We start from the raw sequence: 9,661 nt of genomic DNA, 5'->3' as shown, positions 1-9,661 counted from the left end.
TACTATGTCTATTGCAGAAAGGGACCCAAGTCAGTGACTGAAGTACTTTTCTGCACTAAAGTAGCAAGTTGGTAAACCTGCATCTTGTCCGCTAGAGCGCTACAGCTGGTATTATTATTATTATTTAAGCTTAGAGGTTAGGTATTCTGCATTTTGCAATTAATTCAACAACACTTATTATAAGTGTTAACACTGCTTATTACTATTGTAATTTCAATGTCTCTAAAGTTGATCCGAATACAATACAACTTCCTCAAGCACTAGCTTATACTAATTCAGAAATGATACCTTTGAAAAAAGAAAAAATTGAAGACCTCAAGAAAGCTTTGAAGTATGTCCCTCATGAACATGAGCCTTTTTATCAAAAAATAATAAATTTTTCAGAGCAGAATCAATAGAATATCAAAAAATGTGAAGTTATCTGCTCTCATATCGCTGTATTTGTGTCAAAGTTATGAATAATAAAATGAAATTGAATTTCTTATAGTGAGAGTTGATAATTTTATTGCAGAAAGGTACCAAGTCCATGAAATACAGGGACAAAAATAATCTTTATACTTAAACTATCTCATAAAATAGGATATTATGGGTACTAACAGACTTGTACAGATGTAGTTGGCATAAAAAAAATCATCAGGTCGAAAAAATTCGAATTGTTCTATCCAGACAGTTTTTTGCAGTTCCTGAAAAATCACTAAAAGTGACTCAGGTCCCTTTCTGAAATAAGCTGTTTAATGAAAATTGTGTAATAAATAAACAAAGGCTGGATTTTTATATTTTAGCCCAGTCTTAAAGATTAAATTCATAATTATATTTTCTTCTTAATCGTAGTTCCACTCAAATAGAAAGACCATTATGTGGACTTGAAATAATAAGTTTCTCTTCACATGGAGTTCCAGATTTGTAATAACTCGACAGATAAATGGACAGAACAAAATGTCAGTACCAATAAAATTGAAATATTATTTGAAATATTATCCGGAACTGGTACTGTTACAATGGTATTTTTGCTGAGAAATTGTTTATTCATTATACAATATAGAATGCTGAACTATAATGTTTTTTTAGTTCTATTTACATAGAAAAATTTACAATATTCTTGAAAAAAGCACTTAGACGTTGGAAGTTAGTCTTTCTCTAGCTTCATCATATTTTGATATAGTTGTGGCTCTAAGGAAAAATTGAAAGATTTATAATACAGAACTATTAATATCAATTTTTATAATTATGTTTCTCATTAGGGAAAATCTTGAGTTACTAGAAATTCATTTTCAGATTTCGACTTCTATTTCTACTGTAAATTTGATAATTCACTCACAATCTTGCGTTTTTTCGCTATTACTCTCCAGGAGTAAAATGCATTTCAAGAGTTCCTGAGAAAAATGTGAGTTGCTTATCAAATTTATTGGATTCTGCCTTATTTTTAGAATATTTTTGTGATATGAAAAATATGAAAAACTTTTACAGAGATTTATTTTCACATCTATAAACTTGAGAGCAGGGAATGTAGAGACGGAAAGTTTTTGGCGGATAGTGATTTTCATTACCGTACGTACACACGGCACGTCACTTTTTACCTATTTTAGTTTACCCAGTAATTGTATAAATGGAGATTGTTAGATTGTGACTCAATGAAAAGCACTGGCTGCTAGTCTCAACATTCCCTGTCTATAGACTGCTTTAGATTATTTTAATTTTTTCAACTTTATAATTCAAATTTTTCAACTTTATATTTTCAATTTTCCAACTTGATATTTTCAATTAAGATAGTTTAAAGTGCAGATACAACCATTAATTTCTTTCAACATGGTCTTCAAATCTCATACAGTGGGGGAATGAATCATTAGTAAACACTAGTATATAGTAGACTTTCAACGTTGTTTGTAGAAGAGAAAGACAATCATGTTAGTCATATATTATTATAGGAAGTGAACTGAATTGTTCGAGCAATCGAACGTATTCACGTTTTGTGTAAATAGGAACTCTAGAGATATAGTTCAACAGAAGATTGCGGCAAGGATGTGTACAAACTTGATAGCCATCCACTAGGCTTCTATTGACATTATTTAATGAGCAAGGGACAAAGATCGATTTTCGACAAACAATGTATTTGAATGTAGATTAGGCCTCACAGAGCTAAAAATGAATACTATTTTCATACAATTCCATATTAAATTGCAGAATAATCATGACAAAGTACATGGTAGTGAATCATTCAACTCTCAATATCATTTGAAATCTATAAAAAATATATTTAGCCTGTGACATGCTTTTCAATACTTGATAATTCTGTGAAGAAAGTGAATTCTCAAGTCTCGACAAAATTCTAATTATAGATCTGGTGATGAGGTGACACGCAATTAATTTTATTTCTGTGTAATCCAATCAGATAAAATTTGAAGAGGTAGGTAGAAGATTAGATTCTGAAGGTGATTTCACTTTATAATTGTTATAGAGGGTCTATACTGTTCCAAACTGTTGATAAGTTCTAATTCACCAATGTAGAATGTATGTAGGCTATAGGGTATCTATTATACTGTTGGAATAATTAAACGCCTTCTATTTTATAAATAAAAAATACAACCATGGATACAATATCATTCTCAACTATGAATGATAAGAGCTGAAAAGGAGTAAGAGCTTTCATAAGAGCTAAAGTGGAGTTACAATTTTAGATGGACTCTATACTACCGATAAGTAATTTTAAAGTTCATAACTATATACTAGCATAGACTATAAGTAAACAGTTATATATGTGCTACGGTACTATATCGATAGCGGTGTTGATGGCCTCTAGACCATCGAGACACCAAACAGTAGAACATGGTAGCACATCAAACTATTTCACAATATCAAGACATTTTTTAAAAGAGCAACTACATTCGAATTCTTATTTTGTATTTCTTGATACCGTAATCATGCGTAGCCCTCACCAAAAAGTTAATATATATTTTAATAAATACACACCCAATAACATTTGAGATTTTTAATTGCCTACTACAAGTACGGTACAATGGGTTACCTGTATTACAATGTACAACTTCAATGGATTAATTCTAAATTAAAATTGAAACATTTTTGACAAAATAGTTCCTTGCTATTCTTACATTTCCTGATTACATTTCCTGATTACATTTCCTAAATAGTTCCTTGCTTACATTTTTTCTGATATTTTTATTCATCTTTGAAAATTCATTAATCACCTACTCTAGTGCATGGGTTTCCCATAGTTGAGTAGATTAATAGAATTAATTCCATATTTTTTATAGACCTATTGTATTGTATTTTAGATATTTTGTACTTTTTTATGTTTTAATTGCTTGTTTGTATTTTTTTAAAGGAAATTTATTTATTCATTATTATTATCAATTATAATTTTTTACTTAAGGAATAGCCCTTCTGATTCTCCACCCTGTCATAATTGCCTACTTGGAAATCATTCTGTGGCATCATTGACAATATAAATTGAATAATCGCTGATTTATTATTACTTGAATTTAATTTCATTAAACAAAGAGGTACCAAACTTAATTGTTTAAATTCAATAAATTGTCGAAAAACAACACTATCTTACTCTGTCAATTTTAAGCTCTTAAATTACTCATCGCCACATATCACTTTCCACACTACATAATTCCAACAATTAACTTTGAAATTTGAATCTAAATTCATTTTTGAAAAACACGCACGTAAGGTACTCACGAACAATCGAGTCGCATCCACTTCTTATAGCAACTTACCAGACTTCAACTATTCTTGGGTCTAAAGATGAGGCAGCGTACCAGTCTAGAAAATTCCTAGTTATATTAGAGCGCAATCGGAACGAAAATCAAGTTGATAGTTTTCCCCTCTGATTGAAAATCAGATCAGCCCATCGGCCTACAACAGGTGTCTGTCCTAAACGACTACTATTTTCCGAGCTCCCTCCTCCTCGCCTTGCCTACATGACTCTATTATTTTCATTATTACTGTAGTATCATCGTGGCAGGCTTTCATCACGAAACAATGGGAACTGTGATCAAGTGTACACAGGTGGCTTAAAGCGATGCTCTACCTCCAGACAAACAAACACTTTCTATCGTTTAGCCGAATCCGTGCTAGCTGAGAATTCGTTAGCTTTCTGCAAGCCGGGCTTGATTCAATTCAAAGTACTGTACACTATTTAGGTTGCAATATCAATAATTATAATTGAGAGCAACATATGCTCATTAAATTTCAATTCCTCAAACCTTCAACAGGTACGGTAACTGTGCAGGAAGTGACTAACAAATTATGACTGTCAATTCAATTCATATTCCTCCACGTCTCCAGTTACAAATAATAATATAAATAAAAATATAAATCTGAGTACCCAGATTTTACAAATTAAACTTTTTCATCAAATTTCTCTACTAAGTGGAAAATTTTCATAGAAAATTTATATTTATATTTATATTCAAAAGTAGCTCTAAAGAAAAAAAAAACCAAAAATGATAATGTACAAAAAATAAGTATTATACTATTTATACATTTTGGGGGTGGGGGTTGGTTTATTGCTCAAATTTTTCATAAAATTCCGTTACTAAGTGGAAAATTTTCATAGAAACACCCTAAAATCAGAGAATATTTAATAAGTGTCTCCCTGTGTGTGTTTTTTTTTCTTTGTTTATAACTTGAAAACCATTGCCATAAATAATATTTGAGAATTTATAATATGATAGCGCAAAGAAAATTCAGTTACGAATTTATGCGATGAAGAATCATGTGGGTGCAATAGACTTTTTCAAAATGAACCATTTTTTCAATTCCTCTTTTTCTCTTCAATGTTTCTTTCTATTGCGAACTGCTTCTTATGAATATAAGAATTAATTCTTAATGCTTATTAATGCTTAATTCTTATTTCTTAATGCTTCTCTATGATCAACTAACCTCAGTCCACTCTACAGTTTTTGTCTATTATCCATCAATTTAGACCAATTCATGTAATTTGAAGGAATGGAATAATTTTAGAGGTGTTCACTATAGAAAAGTTTATTGGTTCTTGTAGACTAATTTAAATTCAAAAAGGATATAATAACGTATGGTTATCGGTTAGCCCTAGCCCAATAAATGACTGATAGTAGGAGAAATAAAGTGTATCTCATCTGTTGACTATTGATTTCAGTATCCTGGGAAATCTAGTCACGTACAGTCCGGGTCCTGTAGCTTTGCCTATCGACGGAGAGTCACTTGACTACAATACTACCCGTTCAAAAACATCGAACATCTGTAGAGAGCTTCCTGGATCTAGGGATCTAGGTACTCTGGAGCGTATGTTTTTTTTAAAGTAGGGGTATCACCCCGCGAACCATACCTTGCCTATATGCCGTTTCAAAGTAACGGAGGCAAAGCTACGGGATGCGTACTATTACGGTCGTATTTTTTACGAATTTCCCAGACAATGGATAACAAATTGTTGCTAAATACTAACTCGGTCAATCCTCGATAAGTATTTGAAGTAGGCCTATTCATAGACGAATAAAAGTATTTTTTATCAAAGTACTTTTTTATCGAGGGTTTCGACATGGGGTTTACATCTTCCCATAGCTATGGAAAACCTATTTGTCTATAAAATATTCTGTGTTTAACATCTCAGGTAATGCGGTATGTAAACTACCGTTTACTGAAGTGAACTTGTGGAAATCTGAAACTTGTTAACATTCAACAAACCTAATAATTCATTCAGGAATCAAAGAAATGTTGATGTTACTTTTGAAGATCAATAAAGCAGGACGAAGATACATAATAATATCAATATAATGTAAATACTTCTAAAGACAAAAGGAGTTCCGATGCAAATCAGGGATACATAACTTTCTAGTGTGATGATAATTGAAAAATAACATTATCACAACCACCTATAATTATTGGAGGTAGCTGTGGTATCATTATTTTCCCTTATTTATCAACATGAGATTTATCAATTATTATTATAGATCTTTCTATATGTATTATTTTATAATTTATAATACCTACATCGTAATATAGTGATTGGAAATGAAGGTGCTTAATTTGATGAAATGGAAGATTCATCATTATTATATTTATTTTATTCCATTCCTTAATCAATTTTTTGAGGAGATGAAGGATAGAAAAAATGGAGAGTAATGAGAAGATGATGATGATGATGATGATGATGATGATGATGATGATGGTAAGTAAAATAGAAGAACCATAAGATCAGATAAAAGAAGGAGAAGAAAGAGGATTAGGATGAGGTTAAAGAAGAAGGAGAAGTAGATGATTAGCTAAGAAGAAAAGGAACAAAGTGATAAGAAGACAATTGGAATGAGGAGAAGAGAAAGACGAAGAAGAAGAAGAAGAAGAAGAAGAAGAAGAAGAAGAAGAAGGAGAAGAAGATGATGATGATGATGATAAGAAAAGAAGAAGAGACGAAGAAAGGAAATGAAGAAGAAGAGGAGGAGAGAAGAAAAAAAAGAACTTTTGATCATCTTCTCATCATCCTCTTGTTCTTCTCCTACTTCTTTCTTCTTTTTCGTCTTCATCCTCTCGTTCTTCTTATCATTATTATTCTTCGTCTTTATCCTTTTGTTCTTCTTTCTCCTCGTCTTCTTCTTCTTCTTCTTCTTCTTCTTCTTCTTCTTCTTCTTCTTCTTCTTCTTCTTCTTCTTCTTCTTCTTCTTCTTCTTCTTCTTCTTCTTCTTCTTCTTCTTCTTCTTCTTCTTCTTCTTCTTATTGATAGTGGGAGGAGAGGAAGATGATGATGGGAAGAATAGAAAAATATGATAATGATGAGTAGAGGAGAAAGAATAGAAGAAGGAGGAGGAAGAGGAGTAGGATGGGGATAAAGAAGAAAAATATGGTAATTAGAAGAATGGGAACGAAGTGATAAGAATATGATAAGAAGAAGAAGAAGAAGAAACGATGGAGAAGGTGTAGAAGAAGCAATGGAGGAGAAGGAGTTGAGGAGAATAAAATGAAATGATATAGGAAGAAGAAAAAGAAACGAAGAAAGAGAAGAAGAAGAAGAGGAGGTGAAGAAGGAGTTGAAGAGAAGAAGAAGAGTAGATGGTAAGTAGGAGATAAATAAGTAAAATAGAAGAAAATCGAAATAAGAAGAAAAAGGAGACGAAGAAGAGACGAAGAAAGGAAATGAGGAAGAAGAGGAGGAGAGAAGAAAAAAAAGAACTTTTGATCATCTTCTCATCATCCTCTTGTTCTTCTCCTACTTCTTTCTTCTTTTTCGTCTTCATCCTCTCGTTCTTCTTATCATTATTATTCTTCGTCTTTATCCTTTTGTTCTTCTTTCTCCTCTTCTTCTTCTTCTTCTTCTTCTTCTTCTTCTTCTTCTTCTTCTTCTTCTATTTTTCTATATATTTCGCTCCCAAAATTTAGCCACCCGGAGGGCTTTGTCGTTGCTTTGGAGGAGGTCGTCGTGAGAACAGTTTGTGTCAAGCAACTCGCACTGCAATAGGTGAGTGTAGTTTTGTTCCAGGCCGCAGTCGCAGCAGCATCGTCCTGAATGTAACCCCAGCGTAGTAGATTCGATTTGCACCTTGTGACTCCTGTGCGTAGTCGGTTTAAGACTTCCAAGTTGTGAAAGGGAGTTCACTACCACAGCTAGCACTTTCTTTCAGTTCCAGGAGCGGATTTTGCAGTTCCTCCTGCCATAGATCCAACCTTCGTTGTTCAGGAGTTGTGGTAAGAGGTACTGTTGACTGGATAAAGCTCCTTCTTGACTTGAGCCTTGTTGCCGTTGGTTGATGATGAAACAGAGGGTGTCTTGGGTCGCTGATTTGCTTCTTCCATTCCACTTCTGCTGCAACAGTTCTGCGAATGGGTGGTGGAGCTATTCCTATGATTGGGAAAATTTTACCAATGGCGTGGGCTTGAGACAGCCTGAGATTATTCTCCCAGTCTCATTGACCGCCGTATCAACATGTCTGGCATGTACAGAGTTTGTCCAAACTGGGGCAGCATATTCTGCAGTGGAAAGGCATAGTGCAATGGCTGATGTACGTAGAACACTGGGGTTAGCCCCCCATGTTGTACCTGTCAATTTACGTATCATGTTATTTCTAGCAGCCACCTTCATCTTTGTGTCTTGACAGTGTGCTCTGTATGACAGCGTTCGATCCAGCTTGACACCAAGGTACTTAGGCCACTCACAATGCTCAAGTTCTTGTTGCATCCAGTTTACTCTAAGTTTTCTTTTGGCCTCTTTATTTCTGAGATGGAAAGCGCACACCTGAGTCTTAGATGGATTGGGCTTGAGGTTATTAAGTTTGTAGTACACACCAAGATTTTCAAGGTACTGGCTAAGCTCTTCCTCCACCTTGTCAAAGGTTTTTGCTTGTACAGCCACTGCTGTGTCGTCAGCATAAATGAATCGTTTGACCTTGGGACTGTTTGGTTGGTCATTTGTGTAGATGTTATATAATAGGGGCGCCAGAACACTTCCCTGTGCCAAACCGTTTTTCTGTTGTCTCCACCGGCTATTCTTTCCCTGCAGCGTTACATAGAATCTTCTATTCTACAGAGTGCATTCAATAAACCTTGTCAGCTTGTAATCTTTGGTGAGGTTATACAGCTTATGGGTCAGCTTTCTATGATTGATGGTGTCGTAAGCTGCACTTAAATCAATGAATGCAACTCCTGTCACCTGACCCCTCTCATAACCATCCTCTATGTGCTGTGTCAGATTGAGAATTTGCCCACAGCATGATCTGCCAGGCCTGAAACCAGCCTGCTCGGGAATCAAGGACTGGTCGATTTTTTCAGAGATCCTGTTGAATACCATCCTCTCCATGCACTTGAAAGGTGGCAAAGTAGAGATACAGGCCTGTAGTTTTTACAGTTGATTGGCTCTTTCCCAGGCTTCAAGTGCTATCACTCGTGCTTTCCTCCACTCTTTGGAATTTGCAAAGTGTTGACGCAGTTATTGATGAAGTCCAGAAGCCAAGTTCTTGTGTTGGTCCAAACTGTTTTATTTGCTCAGTTCTCAAGTCATCAACACCTGCCGCCTTGTGCTCTTTCATCTGTTTGATAGCCACTTGCAGCTCTTGCATTGTGAATGGGGTGTCTAAAGAGTGGTTTTCACTTTCCTATTCTCGCTCAATCCTTGTTCTCATGTTTCTTCCTGTAGTTTTGCCATTCAAGAGGAGCTGATGAGCAATTTAGTTCGCTGTGACATCACCAATGTTCGATTTATTTGTGGTTGGGTCGTTGCTTATATTCTTCAGTAGCTTCCAGGCTCGGCGGCTGTTTCTCTTCATATCTAGCTGTTCAAGTAGGTTGCACCATCTTTCTCTTCTTGATTCTGCTATGAGAGACAGTAGCAGATCACCGGTGTTCATAGTCTCATCTGAAAAGGGGTCCTCATCAAACAGTTTCCCATAGTTATTAAGAGCTACCAGAGAGTCATGGTCGAGGCCAGCAATGTAGTTTACTTGGCATCCTCTTGGAATGTGTTTTCTGGATATCCACTTCACCATGTTCACAAAAGCTTCATAAGATTTGGGAATTGCTTCTAGCTTTATGATTTAATAAGGTTTAAGGATATTATTTGACGAGGTTGGCGAAACGGAGCATTAGCCTACTTAGGATAGTGATCCAGTCTGTCGCAGTAACAGCTTGATGTCGTCTTACTTTGTCTCATTTGTTAAATAATGGGAATAGTCAA

The sequence above is a fragment of the Nilaparvata lugens genome, chromosome 1 (genome assembly GCF_014356525.2).
Source record: "Nilaparvata lugens isolate BPH chromosome 1, ASM1435652v1, whole genome shotgun sequence".
NCBI lineage: Eukaryota > Metazoa > Arthropoda > Insecta > Hemiptera > Delphacidae > Nilaparvata > Nilaparvata lugens.
Note: the sequence above shows the minus strand (reverse complement) of the source record.